This window comes from Cryptomeria japonica, chromosome 8, assembly GCF_030272615.1.
Source record: "Cryptomeria japonica chromosome 8, Sugi_1.0, whole genome shotgun sequence".
Taxonomy (NCBI): domain Eukaryota; kingdom Viridiplantae; phylum Streptophyta; class Pinopsida; order Cupressales; family Cupressaceae; genus Cryptomeria; species Cryptomeria japonica.
In genome coordinates, this window is record NC_081412.1 from 668,910,870 (window position 1) to 668,932,092 (window position 21,223).

The 21,223-nt window shown below is 40.2% G+C and overlaps 1 long non-coding RNA gene across 1 annotated transcript; it reads left to right on the forward strand.

Annotated features, from left to right (window-relative positions):
- The first annotated feature begins 1,092 nt into the window (after window positions 1–1,092).
- LOC131054858 (uncharacterized) lies at window positions 1,093–1,986 on the forward strand. The gene is made up of 5 exons (XR_009108065.2): window positions 1,093–1,158; window positions 1,255–1,323; window positions 1,420–1,488; window positions 1,581–1,694; window positions 1,810–1,986. It is a non-coding gene; the product is annotated as an uncharacterized LOC131054858 (long non-coding RNA).
- Window positions 1,987–21,223: the final 19,237 nt, after the last annotated feature.

Here is a 21,223-nt window from a genome sequence, read left to right on the forward strand (position 1 = left end):
TGACTCTGCCAAAGATAGACTTGGAGCCCATAGGCGATTACCCACGGAGAGTTGCCGCCCCCTAGCACCCAAACCCAATGTGCATCAGGTTGTCCCAGTAGAGCTGAAAGAGTTGATGGAGCTACAGACTCTTCAGGCGGCCACAACATTGACTGGTGCCATCATCCAGCATGGGATGTCATTAGCACACCCTATTGTATTGGATGATGAGCCATTAGGTGGCGATAGAGAGCCCATCCAACATATGTGTATCGATTGCTCGAGGATATACTCGAGGATAGATGATGCAACCGGTGCAGATGGATCCTCATCTCATCTGTGCATGATTTGCGGGAGTAGATGTCAGGCGCACACGATTGAGGATTTCGCGCTGACAGATGAGTTGATGGACATGGTGTTCGCCCATGAGCCACAAACACAGGTGTGTTGATTTGAATTCATAGCATTTTATTTATCAGTCACTTTAAATTTGTAATTACATAAATGAATTTTCATGTATACATTGATTTAAATTGAGACAAATAATATGCATTTCAGGATGCAGCAGCAGTATCCCATACTCCTCCCCCAGTTAATATAGTTGCAACTTCGATGCCTGAGGTATAAATTTTGTAACATACATTAAAAAAGAATAGTACACTTTGAATTCAAAAAAATACAAGATATACTATCTTTAATGCTTGGTCCAATTTTTGGTTTGTAGGTGTTGACAGGGGACGAAATGTCCCAGATTGATGACATCATGCTCTGAGCGATCGATTTTGGCCTACAAGGCTATACGGTATCATATTTTGTACAACCCTTTTTATGTATTGTTTTGATGGAATATGCAAGTCATTTCATTTTAGATTTTTAAAATTATGTTTAATTTATTATCTGTACTAATATCTCATGTTAATTTTATTTTTTTAGGGTACCCCCTCCGCATCTAGGGCTCGTCCTAAGAAAAATAATTCCTCGAAGACGCCAAAACGTGTGAAGAAGGTAATTGAACACATTTTTAGTTGTATAATTGTTTGAAAATGTTGAAATCAAGTATTAGTTGGGGTATGTAGATTGATTGGTGTTTTTTTGTATATTTTACATGTACAACGACCACTGAGCTATGTGCATTTGTTGAATGCACTCGATTCGCTCGTGGATCAAGAGAGGGCGGAGGTATGTATCTCTACTTTATTTTATTGATTTCATGATTATATGCACGCGTACATGTGAACTTGTGATATATTATAATCTTATAATTTTTTCATACAGGATATATCCATACCTATTTCATCAATGACGAACCCTCCTCCGTGCACTGGAGAAGCATCTTAGGATCCGGTACACTTTTGTTTGATATGTAAAATTAATTGTTTTTAACCTTCAATACTTATCATTATATTAATTGTATTTAATCTTTGAACATTTTTTGTATAGGTAATAGCGACCATTTCTACATCGATGGTGAGCCATCCTCAGTCCATTGGAGAAGCATCTCAGGCACAGGTACGTCATTGTTCTCTATATTATAGCTTTTAAATGTTTTTGATATATTTATGTTAGTACATTGTATTAATTGTACATTTAATCTACAATAGACCCCTTCGCGGTACGACCATAACGTGGATCCATTTAAGTATGTCTTCAAGAAAACTCTTAAGAGTGACAAGGAGAGGAGAGCGAAGACATTAGGTCCTAGAGCAGCCGATGAGGTAATCTACATTTCAATTGAAAAGGAATTAAAGTTAAATGCATAGTTATGTTGTTAATTGTGAACTATTTTCTACAAAAGAATTCTAACTTGGCTTTTGAATTGTGGTTTTGCAGCCATCTACAGAGTCGCGTACTGCATCGAAGAGGCTTGATTTTGATGATCCACCACAAGTTTAAGATCATATAGTGTTAGGTTTGGTCATAGAATGACCAATACATGTAGATATATTCTACATTTTTATTGTATATCGATTTGGACATGGCATATGCCACATTTTTGTAATACTTGTATTGACTTGGCAGACATGCCTTATATATATATATATATATATATATATATATATATATATATATATATCGATATTCGATCCAATAAATGTGTACTGAGTTCATTATTTTGTATTCGTTGTATTTTGTGGTTGTCCTTTTATAAATTAAAATGAATATTTGCATATGTAATCAACAATATGAATATAAACAACAAAAATATATGATATAAAACATTACAATCGTGGAATATGATTTGATAAAATTTCTAAAATGTTGAATTAACCCTACAAAACTCCTTGTATTTAGTTCATTATTGTGTATTCGCTGTATTTGGTGGCTGCACTTTTATAAATTTAAATGAATATTTGCATATGTAATCAACAATATGAATATAAACAACAAAAATCGACAATATGAATATAAACAACAATATGTGTTTGGTGCGAGAGCACCCTCACGCTCGCAATGGTCAAATTTTGTTCATCATGTGCACAAACCGACGTCGCGAGCGCGTCTGGGTGGGCAATTTTACGCTAGGCATGCCCCTATTGTGCATCCCAAAGCGTCAGAACGTCGAGAGTCATACCATACCGGTGCGATCTCTCAAGTGCCCCGAGTCCACAAAATTGTCAAAATTTGACGAACTGTTTCTTCAAATCCAGGACACATATGGTCGATCCGTTTGAACCCGTGGGGTCGCGTGAGGCTCCTCTACAATGGCCTATCTCGGTTTTCGACGATTCAGAGCCATTTTCAATTGGTAGCATTTTTTCACCAGTTGCAAAAACCGTTAGTTGCATGCAGTGAAAAGTTGCAAGATTGGCTAGAATTGATTCAGTTCGTCGTGTGCACAAACCGACGTCGCGAGCGGGTCCGGGTGGGCACGTTTACACTAGGCATGCCCTATTCGTGCATCCCAAAGTGCCAGAAAGTCGAGATTCATACCATATCGATGCGATCTCTCAAGTGCCCCGAGTCCAAAAAATTGTCAAAATTTGACGGATTGTTTCTTCAAATCCATAACACATATGGTCGATCCGTTTGAACCCATGGGGTCGCATGAGGCTCCTCTACAATGGCATGTCTTGGTTTTTGATGAGTCAGAGCCATTTTCAATTGGTAGTATTTTTTCGCTTGCTGCAAAAACCGTTAGTTGCATGCAATGCAAAGTTGCCAGATTGGCTAGAATTGATTTGGTTCGTCGTGTGCACATATCGACATCACGAGTGTGTCTGGGTGGGCATGTTTACGCTAGGCATGCCCCTGTCGTGCATCCCAAAGCACCGAAACGTCGAGAGTCATACCATACTGGTGCGATCTCTCAAGTGTTTTGAGTCCAAAAAAATGTCAAAATTTGATGGACTGTTTCTTCAAATCCAGGACACATATGGTAGATCCGTTTGAACCCATGGGGTCGCATGAGGCTCCTCTACAATGTCTTGTCTCGGTTTTTGATGAGTCGAAGCCATTTTCAATTGGTAGCATTTTTTTGCTTGCTGTAAAAATCGTCAGTTGCATGCAATGCAAAGTTGCCAGATTGGCTAGAGTTGATTTGGTTCATCATGTGCACATATCGACATCACGAGCGTGTCCGGGTGGGAACGTTTACGCTAGGCATGCCCTTGTCGTGCATCCCAAAGCACCGAAACGTCGAGAATCATACCATACCGGTGCAATCTCTCAAGTGCCCTGAGTCCAAAAAATTGTCAAAATTTGATGGACTGTCTCTTCAAATCCAGGACACATATGGTAGATTCATTTTAACCTGTGGGGTCGCATGAGGCTCCTCTACAATGCCTTGTCTTGGTTTTTGACGAGTCAGAGCCATTTTCAATTGGTAGCATTTTTTCGCTTGCTGCAAAAATCGTCAGTTGCATGCAATGCAAAGTTGCCAGATTGGCTAGAATTGATTGGTTTGTCGTGTGCACGAACCGATGTCGCGAGCATGTCCGGGTGGGCATGTTTACGCTAGGCATGCCCCTGTCGTGCATCCCAAGGCGTCAAAACGTCGAGAGTCATACCGTACCGACGCAATGTAGAAGTTGCTTGACAACTTTTTTGACAATTGTTTTGACAACAATGACAATTTTTGCTCAAATTGTATCTAGTCTCAATCTATGACCCCTATGACTCGATAATGACTCAAATAATTCTCCATGATTATACAAGAATCAAGAATGCTCATGATTGACTAGGGACACATCACATATACTCAAAACATACTCACAAAACATTGACACACAAAATAGTCACAAAACATTGTCACATATTATTCAAAAATTTGCCTCTAAATATGGTCAAATCAGCTCTTGGTTATTTGATTATACAAAAAAATGTCTTACAAATCATCTCATGGGCTTTTATACAAAATTTGACATTACAATATGTTCAATTCAACTCATTGCCATTTTAATATACAAATCATCTCATGGACTTTTATACAAAATTTGGCATTACAATATGTGCGATTCAACTCATCGCCATTTTAATATACAAAATTTGGCATGTACATATGCACAAATCAGCTCATTGCCATTTAAATATACCAAATTACGCCCCTAAACATGTAAAAATCAGCCCATGGGCATTTATATATACAAAAAATAAATATAGAACAATTCGTCGACGATTTATACAAAATTCTCAAAATCATTCTACTCTGAACCGTAGAATCAATCAAGTGAGCCTTCAGGATTGACCCATATTGTGTCAAGTATTGCCTCGTGGTCAGATTCACGAACTTTCCATAAAATCTTGTTATGAAGTCTACCACGATACTTCATCAAATGAATATTTGTTGCAAGAACAAGGTTAGAGAAATGAAGAATATGTTTGTGTGTTTCAAAGTCCTCAAACAACCAAACATCAAAATTCTTGATAAGGTATCTCTGAAGCCATGTTCCTGTCATGACAACAGACCCTATTGGGTACTCAATACCCTCTCAGTCAATGATTATGGTTGTCAATTTTCTTTTAGGCTCAACACAACGACACAAATAGTAATATGTTCCTTCTTCATTGTTCTCTTCTACAACAATTGCATACACATGACTTGCATTTTATAAAGTGTTAATTAATACCAAAAATAAAGTATGATGTACAACAAAATGAACCAAAAACAATACTTGCAAAAAAATTATCTCAAAAAATCACCTGAATCCACTAGGTCGGATACATGGTCAAAATCCACTGATGTCTCCATCTGGCTCAATTGTGGTTCTTTGGGAATTTGATATGAATCAATGGGAACCAATGGTCTACAAGATCATTTGTCAACCCACTCTTGTGATTCACATTCTTCCCACAAACAATACATGCATGAAGAGCAAAAACATACCATCTGTCTCGTATAAATTACCAGTGAACTTGAATTTGAACTCATAAATGAGTGCATGTCATTCGATCCTGCAACTGTACAACAATCTAGATAGTTTTTAATGTTAGATTTAGTGATCAACCAAAAATATCTACGAACCATTGACGTACCTAGATTATTTGGACCCATCATAGACGTACACCATCGCACAATTGTTTCTGCATCTATCAACTCCACACCACCTTTGTACTTCAATTCTTCCCTAGCTAGGGCTCTTTTCACACATGCTCTTGCACCATCGTGCTCTCCCTTACCATGTCCAGCCTCAGTGAAATTCCAAAAATGTTGTACAGCGCTTGTCATATGCATCCTTGTCAACCAATAAAACATCCTTGCATTCTTGAATTGTGCGGTGCAATTATCTGACCATATTAAGTGTTAGTTGTATCGTATGTTCCTTTCCCTTAAACTATCATAGAAAACTTTAAAGCATCCTTGTACAAACTCTGATGAATGAGTACGATAATCACTTATGTAGAAGTGATACTCTCTTACAACCTTTCTATCCTCCTTCGTGCTATCATCTGCATGCATGAATGCTATGTGTACAAAAATAGAAACTTGTGTAGAGTGATAATACATGGATTGCACTTCATTTTGAGGTTGTAGTGTATAATTTTTAGCGAAATCAACGATAGAGACAATGGTGCCAAGAGGAAATGTGTCCTTACATAACTTGAATTGCTCATCTAACCATCGAGCTCTATGTGTATTCATTATGTACTCATAAACTAGTTTCTCTTGAAACATTTTCATAAATTGAGCTACACATATATCATTTTTCACTAGCTCACATCTCTTCAAATATATTCCATCTTTAACTCCATATGTGACTGTCTTGTATTTTCTGAAAGAAACTAGTTTTGTACCAATTTCATGTGTGCTCTCCAAATGTATGCATCTTGGTAAACATTGCAAACCACCACATATAGCACAAGAACCTTCCAAACAAGGCATCTTATAATAAATGTAACCATCATGTCTATTACATAGCACACTTGAAATAAATTCTCTTACCGACTTAGGAGGTGCTTGTATATTACATTCCTGCAAAACATCGTTAGTGTGCAAAGTAGAACAAATATGACGAAAAATATCATAATGCATAGAAAATTCAATATGCATCCCACAACAACACGTGGTGCATACATGATTAATATTAATATAAAAAGGTTTTGCCATTTCAAAAAATCTTTGAGAAATTCTTATTTGAGGAAACTTTTGAAGGAATCTTTCATAAAATTTAGTTTGAGTCATATCCAAATAGTGTTTGGCATGTGGCTCACGATTTGTAGACCCAATTCGCCTTCTAACAACATCTCTTTGGTTGCGCGAAACTCTTGTGTTGTCATGCCAAAAATTTTCAATTAATGTTTTTAGTGCATCAACAACAACCTTGTCTTTGCGTGGTAGACTACCCGAGAATGCCCAGAGAGAATTATTGTTAGGTTCCTCTATTTTTTCCCACCTCTTTAATGCTTTACTTAATGTTGTTCTACTAATGTTTAATGACTTACTTGTTTTGCTTATCAAACGATCTTTTTTTATTTTCTTGCTCATTATGGTTGATGTAATGACATGTCGAGTAGCATTACAATTTTTAGTACGTGATTTTGAACCAATAGCTTGATATGCATCAAATAGATTTCGCACAATAGTTCTTTCACTGTTACTTTCAGATGATCTTAGGCCTAGAATATTCATCGTCTCTCTAAAATTCAAATTTTTAATCATTTGAACAATTAATTGACATCTTGCGGTTTGATTTAAGTTTTTGATTAAGGTAAAAATAGGTTTTGAAGGGACCCCGAAACCCTTTACAAAAGGAACTTAAAAGAAATAGCGTTTAAGAAACCAAAAGGAACAAACCAACGAAAAGCAAGAAAAAACCCAAAGAAAACCAGATAAAGCCTCAAAAAGCCAACAAAAACCAGCCAGACCCGAGAGAAGAAACTAATTGATATTTTTTAGGGCATTAGCTAGGGTATTTCTAATCCCATACAAGTCTTTGATATTTTCCCTAAGATTAGGGATATCCTTAGCAGAAGCAGCCATAGCTTTCTTGACACTTGCCCTGGTCCTCTTTGCAGCACCACCTGGAGTAGCTTCCCCACTGCCAATCTCGATAGTTTCTTCATCCATGTCAAGGTCCACCATCGGTTTAGGAGAGCTGGAATTATCGAGGACCTTAGCAATATCCTCAAGGTTTTTAGTGACAGCTGACAGGATATTTGGGATAATGCCCAGCAAATTTTTTATCACTGCATTCCCTTCTTCTAGCAAGGTATGTGCACCAAGTTGTGGTACCAAAAGGGGGTCTTAAGATGCCACTTTTTTTTTTTTTTTTCTGAAATCATCAAAGTCTGAACTTCAACGACAAATTGAAGATAGTTACACTCCAAATTTGAAGATGAAACAAGAACAAGAGTCAGAGTGCTTCGAGTCTACTTTCTAAACTACTAATTTTTTTTGAAAATGGTGGAGATTAAGGGCTTCAAAAAGGGGGGCCACAAAAAGTGGTCCTGTTTTTATGCAAAAAACATAACATAGCGTTTGTTGTGCCCCCCCTAAAATGTTAACTTTTTTTTTGAATTTTTAAAATCGCTTCGGTGAGAAATTAGCTAACACCTTGTAGTTTATGCCAGATTTTTCAGCTTATTTTTTAATGAGTATATGATTTTTTACTAATTTTCGAAGTGGACACATCCTGAAAAATAAAAAATTGAGCGTGCTCCCCCCTAAAATCATTGAACACTAATCAAAAATCAAAACTTTTTCTTTTTAAATTGTGTAGAATGGAGTCTAGTTTCTAAAAATGTAAGTTTTTTCAAAATCTGATGAACGTGTAAAAATCTATACCCAAAATAGTGCATGTTGGTTTTTGACAAAAAACAGACACACTAACAAAAGAAATTATAGATGAAAGACTTAACGAAATCAAAATTTGAAATAAATTACGTTGTTAGATAGCTAAGAGGGAGCTCAAGTTTACCACAATATTTTTTTTAACTTCATTGAAACACATGCAAACCTGACGGAGAGCATGACCAAAAATATGTCAAAATTTTCAATGTTCTGATAAAAACACGTCTCTAGCCTGAAATGGTCGTCCAAACGTTTGGGTTGGATGCCCAAGGCAAATCCAACACATAGGTTTGGTGTTTCCCAAAACGGGCCATTTGGCGCATGCCAAATTTGGCGCTCGCCCTATTTGGTGTGCGCCAAATGTGATGAATGGATTTTTCTATTTGGCGCACGCCAAATGGAAAAATCCATTCATCACATTTGGCGCACGCCAAATAGGGAGAGTGCCAAATGTATACATAGAAACCCCCATCTCGTAGTTCCATCTCTCTCTATGAACTAGATCTCATATTCTCTCTCTCCCCTCACGCCAAATGGAAAAATCCATTCATCACATTTGGCGCACGCCAAATAGGGAGAGCGCCAAATGTATACATAGAAACCCCCATCTCGTAGTTCCATCTCTCTCTATGAACTAGATCTCATATTCTCTCTCTCCCCTTGCCTCTTCTCGAGCTCTTCATTCTTATAGATACATACTCTTCTTTGTCCCTCCCCTCTCTAGCTCTCACAATTCCCTTATTCTCCTATCCCTCGAGCTATCTCCCTCTTCATCCTTACACCCATCTAATTCCCTCTCTCACCTCTTTCCCTATGTTTCTTCCTCAGTCCCTCCTCTCTCTAGGTCCTAAGGGGTCATAGGACACCATATGACCCCTAATGACACCTAAGGGGTCATATGGTGTCCTAAGGGGTCATAAGACACCATATGACCTCTTAGGTTACCATAGGACCCATAACGACACCATATTCTATCCTAAGTGGTCATAGGACACCATATGACCCCTTAGGACACCATACAACCCATAACAACACCATATGATGTCTTAATGGGTCATATGACACCATATGACCCCTTAGGTGTCGTTACGGGTCATATTGTGTCCTAAGGGGTTATATGGTGTCCTATGACCCCTTAGGAGACCATATGACCCCTTAGTACACCATATGGTGTCATTATGGTTCGTATGGTGTCCTATGACCCCTTAGGACACCATATGAGCCCCTAGTACACCATATGAGGTCAGTATGGTCTTATCGTGTACGATGATCCCTTAGGACACCATATGACCCATTAGGACACCATACGACCCATAATGACAACATAAGGTGTCCTAAGGGGTCATATGGTGTCTTAAGGGGTCATAACACACCATATGACTTGGTAAGACACAATATGATCCCTAACGACACCTAAGGGGTCATATGGTGTCTTATGACCCCATAGGACACCATATGACCCCTTAGGACACCATACGACCCATAACAACACCATATTGTGTCCTAAGGGGTCATATGGTGTCCTAAGTATTCATAGGACACCATATGACCCCTTACGACACCATAAAACACATAACGACACCATATTGTGTCTTAATGGGTCATATGGTGTCTTAAGGGGTCATAGGACACTAGATGACCCCTTAGGACACCATGTGACCCCTTAGAACATTATATAGTGTTGTTATGGGTCATATGATGTCCTAAGGGCTCATATGGTATCCTAACGGGTTATATAATGTCCTATGACCCCTTAGGATACCACATAACCCCTTACATGTTGTTAGGGTTCACATTGTGTCTGAAGGGGTCATATGGTGTCCTATGACCCTTTAGCACACTATATCACCCCTTAGGACACCATATGGTGTCATTATGGGTCGTATGGTGTCCTAAGTGGTCATTAGGTGTCTTATGATCCCATAGGACACCATATGACCAATAATGACAACATAAGGTGTCCTAAGGGGTCATATTGTGTCTTAAGGGGTCATATGGTGTCATATGACCCCTTAGGACACCATATGACCCACAACGACACCATATTGTGTCCTAAGGGGTCATATGGTGTCCTAAGGGGTCATAGGACACCATATGACCCCTTATGATAATATGCGACCCCTTAGAACACCATATAGTGTCGTTATGGGTCATATGGTGTCCTAAGGGGTCATATGGTGTCCTAACGGGTCATATAGTGTCCTATGACCCCTTAGGATACCATATAACCCCTTATGTGTCTCTAGGGTTCACATTGTGTCCTAAGGGATCATATGGTGTCCCATGACCCCTTAGGACACTATATGACCCCTTAGAATACCATATGGTGTCATTATGTGGCGTATGGTGTCCTAAGGGGTCATAACACACCATATGACCCAATAAGACAAAATATGATCCGTAACGACACCTAAGGGGTCATATGGTGTCCTATGGCCCCATAGGACACCATATGACCCCTTAGGACACCATACGACCCATAACGACACCATATTGTGTCATAAGGGGTCATATGGTGTCCTAAGGGGTCATAGAATACTATATGACCCCTTGCGACATGATGCGACCCATAACGACACCATATTGTGTCCTAAGTGGTCATATGGTGTCCCAAGGGGTCCTAGGACACCAAATGATCCCTTAGGACACCATGTGACCCCTTAGAACACCATATAGTGTCATTATGGGTCATATGGTGTCCTAAGGGGTCATATAGTGTCCTATGACCCCTTAGTACACCATATAACTCCTTACATATCGTTAGGGTTCACATTGTGTCCTAAGGGGTCATATGGTGTCCTATGACCCCTTAAGACACTATATGACCCCTTAGGACACCATATGGTGTCATTATGGGTCGTATGGTGTCCTAAGGGGTCATATGGTGTCTTAAGGGGTCATAACACACCATATGACCCATAAAGACACAATATGATCCGTAACGACACCTAAGGGGTCATATGGTGTCCTATGGCCCCATAAGACACCATATGACCCCTTAGCACACCATACGACCCATAATGACACCATATTGGGTCCTAAGGGGTCATAGAACACCATATGACCCCTTAGGACACCATACGACCCATAACAACACCATATTGTGTCCTAAGGGGTCATAGGATACCATATGACCCCCTACGACACCATGTGACCCCTTAGAACACCATATAATGTTGTTATCGGTCATATAGTGTCCTAAGGGGTCATATGGTGTCCTAACGGGTCATATAGTGTCCTATGATCCCTTAGGATACCATATAACCCCTTGCGTGTCGTTAGGGTTCCCATTGTGTCCTAGGGGGTTATATGGTGTCCTATGACCCCTTAGAACACCATATGGTGTCATTATGGGTCATATGGTGTCCTAAGAGGTCATATGATGTCTTAAGGGGTAATAACACACCATATGACTTGTTAAGACACAATATGATCCGTAATGACACCATATGACCCCTTAGGACACCATATGACCCCTTAAGACACCATATGACCCATAACGACACCATATTGTGTCCTAAAGGGTCATATGGTGTCCTAAGGAGTCATATGGTGTCCTAAGGAGTCATATGGTGTCCTAATGGGTCATATAGTGTCCTATGACCCCTTAGGATACCATTTAACCCCTTACGTGTCGTTAGGGTTCATATTGTGTCCTAAGGGGTCATATGGTCTCTTAAGGGGTCATATGGTGTCCTATGGCCCCATAGGACACCATATGACCCCTTAGCACACCATACGACCGATAACGAAACCATATTGTGTCATAAGGGGTCATATGGTGTCCTAAGGGGTCATAGGACACCATATAACCTCACCATACGACCCATAAAGACACCATATTGTGTCCTAAGGGGTCATAGGATACCATATGACCCCCTATAACACCATGTGACCCCTTAGAACACCATATAGTGTCATTATGGGTCATATAGTGTCCTAAGGGGTCATATGGTGTTCTAACGGGTCATATTGTGTCCTATGACCCCTTAGGATACCATATAACCCCTTACGTGTCGTTAGGGTTCCCATTGTGTCCTAAGGGGTCGTATGGTGTCCTATGACCCCTTAGGACACTATATGACCCCTTAGGACACCATATGGTGTCATTATGGTTCATATGGTGTCCTAAGGGGTCATATGATGTCTTAAGGGGTAATAACACACCATATGACTTTTTAAGACACAATATGATTCGTAACGACACCTAAGGGGTCATATGGTGTCCTATGGCCCCATAGGACACCATATGACCCCTTAGGACACCATACGACCCATAACGACATCATATTGTGTCCTAAGGGGTCATATAAATTCCTAAGGGGTCATAGGATACCATATGACCCCTTAGGACACCATACAACCCATAACGACACCATATTGTGTCCTAAGGGGTCATATGGTGTCCTAAGAGGTCATATAATGTTATAACGGGTCATATAGTGTCCTATGACCCCTTAGGATACCATATAACCCCTTACGTGTGGTTAGGGTTCACATTGTGTCCTAAGGGGTCATATGGTGTCCTATGACCCCTTAGGACACTATATGACCCCTTATGACACCATGTGGTGTCATTATGGGTCGTATGGTGTCCTAAGGGGTCATATGGTGTCTTAAGGGGTCATAACACACCATATGACCCATTAAGACACAATATGATCCCTAATGACACCTAAGGGGTCATATGGTCTCCTATGGCCCCATAGGACACCATATGACCCCTTAGGACATCATACGACCCATAACGACACCTTATTGTGTCGTAAGGGGTCATAGGACACCATATGACCCCTTAGGATACCATATGACCCATAACGACACCATATTGTGTCCTAAGGGGTCATATGGTGTCCTAAGGGGTCATATAGTGTCCTATGACCCCTTATGATGCCCTTTAACTCCTTACATGTTGTTAGGGTTCACATTGTGTGCTAAGGGGTCATATGGTGTCCTATTACCCCTGAGGACACACTATATGATTCCTTAGGACACCATATGGTGTCATTATGGGTCGTATGGTGTCCTAAGGGGTCATATGGTGTCTTAAGGGGTCATAACACGCCATATAACCTGTTAAGACACAATATGATCCCTAACGACACCTAAGGGGTCATATGGTGTCCTATGGCCCCATAGGACACCATATGACCCCTTAGGACACCATACGACCCATAACGACACCTTATTATGTCCTAAGGGGTCATAGGGTGTCCTATGACCCCATAGGACACCATATGACCCCTTAGAACACATTACAACCCATAACGACACCATATTGTGTCCTAAGGGGTCGTATGGTGTACTAAGGGGTCATACGACACCATATGACCCCATACGACACCATGTGAGCCCTTAGAACACCATATAGTGTCCTAAGGGGTCATAGGACCCATAACGACACCATATTGTGTCCTAAGGGGTCATATGGTGTCCTAAGGGGTCATATGACCCATAACGACACCATATTGTGTCCTAAGGGGTCATATGGTGTCCTAAGGGGTCATAGGACACCATATGACCCCTTAGGACACCATATGACCCATTAAGACACCATATTGTGTCCTAAGGGGTCATATGGTGTGCTAAGGGGTCATAAGATACCATATGACCCCTTACGACACCATATGACCCATAACGACACCATATTGTGTCCTAAGGTGTCATATGGTGTCCTAAGGGGTCATATGGTGTCCTAATGGGTCATATAGTGTCCTATGACCCCTTAGGATACCATATAACCCCTTACGTGTCGTTAGGGTTCACATTGTGTCGTAAGGGATCATATGGTGTCCTATGACTCCTTAGGACACTATATGACCCCTTAGGACACTATATGACCCCTTAGGACACCATATGGTGTCATTATGGGTTGTATGGTATCCTAAGGGGTCATATGGTGTCTTAAGGGGTCATAATACACCATATGACCCGTTAAGACACAATATGATCCCTAACGACACTTAAGAGGTCATATGGTGTCCTATAGCCCCATAGGATACCATATGACCCCTTAGAACATCACACGACCCATAACGACACCATATTGTGTCCTAAGGGGTCATATGGTATCCTAAGGGGTCATAGGACACCATATGACCCCTTAGGACACCATACGACCCATAACGACACCATATTGTGTCCTAAGGAGTCATATGGTTTCCTAAGGGGTCATAGGATACCATATGACCCCTTAGGACACCATACGACCCATAAAGACACCATATGGTGTCCTAAAGGGTCATATAGTGTCCTAAGGGGTCATAGGACACCATATGACCCCTTAGGACACATTATGAACCCTAACGACATGTAAGGGGTTATATGGTATCCTAAGGGGTCATAAGACACTATATGACCTATTACGACACCATATGACCCCTTAGGACACCATATGATCCCTTAGGGAACAATATGGTGTCATTATGGGTCGTATGGTGTCCTAAGGGGTCATATGGTGTCCTATGACCCCTTAGGACACCATACGACCCATAACAACACCATATTGTGTCCTAAGGGGTCATATGGTGTCCTAATGGATCATATAGTGTCCTATGACCCCTTTGGATACCATATGACCCCTTACGACACCATGTGACCCCTTAGAACACCATATAGTGTCGTTATGGGTCATATGGTGTCCTAAGGGGTCATAGGACACCATATGACCCTTAGGACACCATGTGACCCCTTAGAACACCATATAGTGTCGTTATGGGTCATATGGTGTCCTAAGGGGTCATATGGTCTCCTAACAGGTCATATGGTGTCCTATGACCCCTTAGGATACCATATAACCCCTTACATGTCGTTAGGGTTCATATTGTGTCCTAAGGGGTCATATGGTGTCCTAAGGGGTCATATGGTGTCTTAAGGGGTCATAGGACACCATATGACCCCTTAGGATACCATACGACCCATAAAGACCTCATATGGTTTAGCATATTGGGTTGTAGGGTCTATGGTTATTGTATAGGGTCGAGGATTTAGCATATTTGGTCATACGATCTAGGGTGTTTGTTATAGGTTTGAAATGGTTTAATTTTTATGGTTGTGGCTATCAAACTATAGCTTATAGAGTATAGATTATAGGGTTTATCAAAGGTTAAAAAATTTCAATGGAAGTCATTTGGCTAGCGCCATATTTGGCGCTAGCCAAATGAGCTACACTAAAAAATGGTTATATGGGACCCTTGACCCATGATCCAAGCCCACATTCTCTCATAAGGTGCACGCCTTATAAGGTGCACACACTATAGGGCACGCGCCTTATAGGCTTGGTGTGCCAAGCCTTAGGCTTGACACACCAAGCCTATAAGGCGTGCACCCTATAGTGCGCGCGCCTTATAAGGCGTGCACCTTATGAGCATTTTTCATTTTTTTTGAAGTGTGGCACCTTTTTGGTACCACAACTTCATGCATATACCCAGCGATTTAACCTTCTCCTCCATATCCTGCTTCCATTTTATCTGATCCCTATCATAATCCTTCCTTTTCTCGTCCGTGTGTTTCCCATTTTTTTCCAAGTTCTTCAAAAGTTCATATGTCCATCTGTCATAATCCAATCTAGCCTCAGTGAGTTTTTTAAGGTTGTCCAGGAATAACCCTTTACCAACACTTTCCTTATCCTCACTTAAACTGTCCTTAGTCATATCCTGCTCAGGTTCCTTGTTCTCCTCCCTCTTAGAATTCACATCTTTATCCTCGTTATCCTTGTCTTCCATATCCACCATAGGTTTGCTGTTGTAATTGCCAGGGCTAGCACTATGGATTGGGCTGTCATTATCAGACTCATTCTCACCACCTTCATCCTCTACACCCACCTCCTCATCTTTCCAGTTGTCTTCACCATCAGAATCATCTGTATCCATTTCACTACCATCTTTACCAGTTTCCATCCCAGAGGCACTCTTACTTTTTTTGCTAGAGGTTGCCTTCTCCTTGCTAGATTCACCTCCTCCTAGTTTTGTCTTGGCTTTCCCTGGAGAGGCGGATAACCTCTTGTTTTCCAGCAAGGCGAGGGTTTTATAGTGCTCATAAATGAGCAGCAAAATCCCGCAATGGAGAATCGAATTTGAGGGATTCTTACTATATTTGTTGAGGGACCTTGAAAGGGACCTAAAAAGGTAGTAGGGCAGGGAAACCCTTTTGTCATGTCTGAAATATTTTAAAAGGCGGTTTGATTTAAGTTATTAAAATAGTTTTGCCATATTCTTTTAACTATTCTCCTACAAGTTCGTTCATTCATTTTATTGGGCATTGACTTCAATATATTCTCATCAATGTCAATTAGATACTTCGGTTTCCTACGAATGATTCTAGGAGGTGTTAACATCGGTGCATTATGTACATTCAACTCATCAAGTAGAGAAGGTGTAATATGTTCATCATTTAATTGATTATTCAATGCGGTATGTTCTTCAATTGCATTAGGTGCATTATATTCATCTGGTAAAACGAACTGAGATGTTGAGGATGACATACCTTCTTCTCCCATTGTTCTTATGTCACACAATTTCTTCATATGCTGCCTTTGTCTTTCCTTTTGAGCCTCTTGTTGTTCCATCGTTCCTCACTTGTTCTTTCCCATGGTTGATATCGGTTGTGCTCAATAGAATCATATTACATATATATGTAAACAAAAGTTCATAAACAAACAAATAACCATAAATATGCATCTTATCACTATCTTTTGGAATCAAACTATTAAATAATCAGAATACTATTGACAAAAAGTAATAAGAACAATTCAATCATTTGAAATCATGGAAAAACAAAAAATTCACTTACTTCTATGTATAAAACAGTGATAGAAGTGCAAACACAGTTCCAGTGGGGCCTTCAATGACCTCAAAAACTTCTTTTGATGCCGTTGAGGCTCTTGGGCAACTAAAACTATTTCTATGAACCGCATACGCGCTATATTAATAACCGCGTACGTGCTGTTAGTCCATAAAATGTTGACAAGCCCAACAGTATTCTTTTTTCCCATTCTAGACTAATAAGTAGCGCGTACGCACTCCTAAGCCTAAAAGTGTCATCATAGGGTAACGAATAATGGGCTTAGTACCCTGTACATTCTTAACAAGTAATAATTACCACGTACGCTCTCCTTTGCCTTAAAAAAGTTATGGTAGGCTAGTGAACTAATAGTTTTAGTACCTCGTACATGCTATTGGTAGTAGAAAAGATGTGAATGAAAAGGGAGGGAGGGAGAGAGAGAGAGGGAGATGGGGGAGAGTAGGGTGGAGGGAGAGAGGAGGGGGGGCGGAAGGGAAGGAGGGAGGGAGAGAGGGAGAGAAGAGGGGGGAGGGTGGGAGAGAAGAAGGGGTATGGAGGAAGGGAGAGGGAGAGTAGAGGGGAGGGAGGGAGAGGAGAGGGGGGAGGGAGAGGGAGAGAGAGGGAAGGAGGGAGAGGGAGAGAGGGAGAGAGAGGGAGAGAGAGAGAGAGGGGGAGGGAAGGTAGAGAGAGGGAGAGAGGTAGAGAAGAGGGGGGAGGGTGGGAGAGAAGAAGGGGTATGGAGGAAGGGAGGGAGAGAGAGAGAGGGAGAGGGGGGAGAGTAGGGGAGAGGGAGAGAGGGAGAGAAGAGGGGGTAGGGGGGAGGGTGGGAGAGAAGAAGGGGTATGGAGGGTGGGAGAGGGAGAGTAGGGTGAGGGAGAGGAGAGGGGAGAGGGAGATATAGAGGGGGGGGGAGAGGGAGAGAGAGAGGGAAGGAGGGAGAGGGAGAGAGAGGGAGAGAGAGAGAGTGGGGAGGGAAGGTAGAGAGAGGGATAGAGGTAGAGGGAGGGAGAGAGGGAGAGAAGAGGGGGGGAGGGAAGGAGGGAGAGGGAGAGAGAGGGAGAGGGAGAGGGAGAGAGAGAGGGAAGGAGGGAGAGGGAGAGAGAGGGAGAGAGAGAGAGAGAGAGAGAGAGAGAGGGAGAGGGAGAGAGAGGGAGAGAGAGAGGGGGAGGGAAGGTAGAGTGAGGGAGAGAGGTAGAGAGAGGGAGAGAGGGAGAGAAGAGGGGGGAGGGTGGGAGAGAAGAAGGGGTATGGAGGAAGGGAGGGAGAGAGAGAGAGAGAGAGAGAGAGAGAGAGAGAGAGAGAGAGAGAGAGAGAGAGAGAGAGAGGGAGAGTAGGGGGAGGGAGAGAGGGGGGGGAAGGGAAGGAGGGAGGGAGAGAGGGAGAGAATAGCGGGGAGGGTGAGAGAGAAGAAGGGGTATGTAGGAAGGGAGAGGGGAGAGTATGGGGGAGGGAGGGAGAGGAGAGGGGAGAGGAAGAGAGAGGGAGAGGGAGAGGGAGAGAGAGAGGGAAGGAGAGAGAGGGAGAGAGAGGGAGAGAGAGAGAGGGGGGAGGGAAGGTAGAGAGAGGGAGAGAGGTAGATGGAGGGAAAGAGGGAGAGAAGAGGGGGGAGGGAAGGAGGGAGAGGGAGAGAGAAAGGACACAAGACACCATATGACTAATCTCGATTGTGACTATAGGAATTACAAAAGAAGAGAAAGAGGGAGGGAGAGAAGAAGAGAAAGAGGGATGGGGTATGGATGAAGGGAGAATGGGAGAGAGCGAGAGAGAGAGGGATGGGGTATGGAGGAAGGGAGAAGGGGAGAGAGAGAGAGGGAGAGGGAGATAGGGAGAGGGAGATAGGGAGAGAAGAAGGAGGGGGGAGGGAGGGAGATGAAGATATATTGAATCCAGGACACAATATGACCCTTAGAAGACAATATGACCCCTAGCAACATCTAAGGGGTCATAGGGTGTCCTAAGGGGTCATATGACACTATATTATCCCTTAGCACACCATAGGACCTATAACGACACCGAATGGTGTCCTAAGGGGTCATAGAACACCATATATAGGACCCTTTAGAACACCATATGGTGTTGTTATGGGTAATTGGTGTCTCGAGGGGTCTTAAGGGGTCACAGGACACCATATGACCTCTTAGGAAATAATACGACCTTTAATGACACCTAAGGGGTCATATGGTGGGCTAACAAAATGATATATTAAATTTAAAGTTATGAATAGAACACCATACAACGAGACTCCAAGCGAACAAACAACGAGGCTTCGCTAAAAAGCAAGCGTATAAATATATTATATATTATATATTATAACAAAGTTTAATATATTATATATATATACATATATATTATATATTATATGTATATACACATATTATATATATATACATATATATTATATATTATATGTATATACACATATTATATATAAAATATCATATTATACACATATTATATATTACATATATTATATGTATATGCACATATTATATATAGAATATCATATTATACAATAGCGCGTACGTGCTGTTTATAGTAAAAAGAGTGAGTACGCGCTGTTTATAGGAAAATGAGCGCGTACGCACTGCTTACACCATAAGTACCCCGTACACGCTTTTTAAACTTGTAGTATCGTGTATGCACTTTTGACTATTTAGGCTTGGAAATAGGTTTGGATGACAAAGCTACGGTTTGGAAGTTTGATTTCCCTCCATTTCTCTTTTTTTTGATGTGTTTTATTTTATCAACTTGGTTTATCGACTTTGTCATCATCAGGTTTACACTTCATCAAGTGGGTATTTCTAAAATTGCCACCATATTTTCACCATCTTATGAGCTTTCTAACCATATAATTTTTTTTCAATTTGAACAACAATAACATATTATTATTGAATTTCTTTTACTACTGTCTCCATAGTTCTCATAGACATAGGTGCACCATTTTTTGAATAACTTTTGATATACTTATCCAAATTTAAAAAACTTTATATATTATTGTAGTGCACTTGATTATTTACAATTTTAAAAAACAAATTTTGCATTTTCGATTTGTTTAGTGCAACTTATGCTTCGCGCACGAACAGGTACCTAATTTTCAGGATGTGCTCAATTGGAAAAATCATAAAAAAAAATACTACACAAAAAATTATAAAAAAATACACATCTTCTAGTGCTCACTCTTAACTATCTTTCTGCCAAAAGATTTGTCAAAATACTAAATCTACTATGACTTTTTTGATGCGCACATCAAACATTATGTTATGTTTTTCAGAAAAAATCAGGGTTAGTTTTTCGTGCGCGAAGGATTTGACCCCCTTAATCTTATCCAATTTTGAAAAATTTTAGTAGTTTGGAAACTAGATACAAAGTACTACAATATTTGTTCTTTGATTATCTTCATATCTTAAGTGGATGACTTTCAAATTTTGCCTCCAAGTTCAGGTTCACTTGATTTCAAAAAAAAAAGTGTCCACTTATACCCGCCTTTTTTACCACCATCTTTGTGCACCTACCCCATGACTTGGTCATATCATAATATATCAAAGGTATTTATCAATATTACCATCCTTATAGACATACACACTTCACGTAAAGTAAAGAGAATTACCTTCTAAATCATACATCAATTTTGTAGATGCAACATAAGATCACAATTGTACATTGGATCTAGATAATCAAACTTATCCTTGTATAGAGTCTAATTTTTTTTAATTTTAAGGTCATCATTAGTTTTATGATTATTATTCTAAGTTCTAAAACTTAGTAGATCTAGGTCTCCTTCATTCAACTTGCATTAATTATTAGACTAGCCACATTTATTTTAGATTTACATTTAACACATTTTTCTTAACTCTCTCTCCTAATTAATATTTAACTCATAGAGTTAATACCACAAGTTAAGAAAAACAACATTATGGAGTGTGGAAATCAAATGACTACAATCAACATCCTTTATGGGAGGGAATTATGGATTATATACTTATGTGTTTTATAATATAATTATGTAAAAAATATGATATTTATAAATTGTACTAATTAATATTGAACTTATTATTTTTAAACATAAATTAATAGAAATCACATATATTTAAAAAATTCTACATTTAAAATTATTATTATTATTATTATTATTATTATTATTATTTTGTAAAAATTAAAATAAATAAATACATCATCTATTTTAAAAGAAATTATAAATATTATAATAGAATTATGTATTCAACTTTCAGTTTTTCA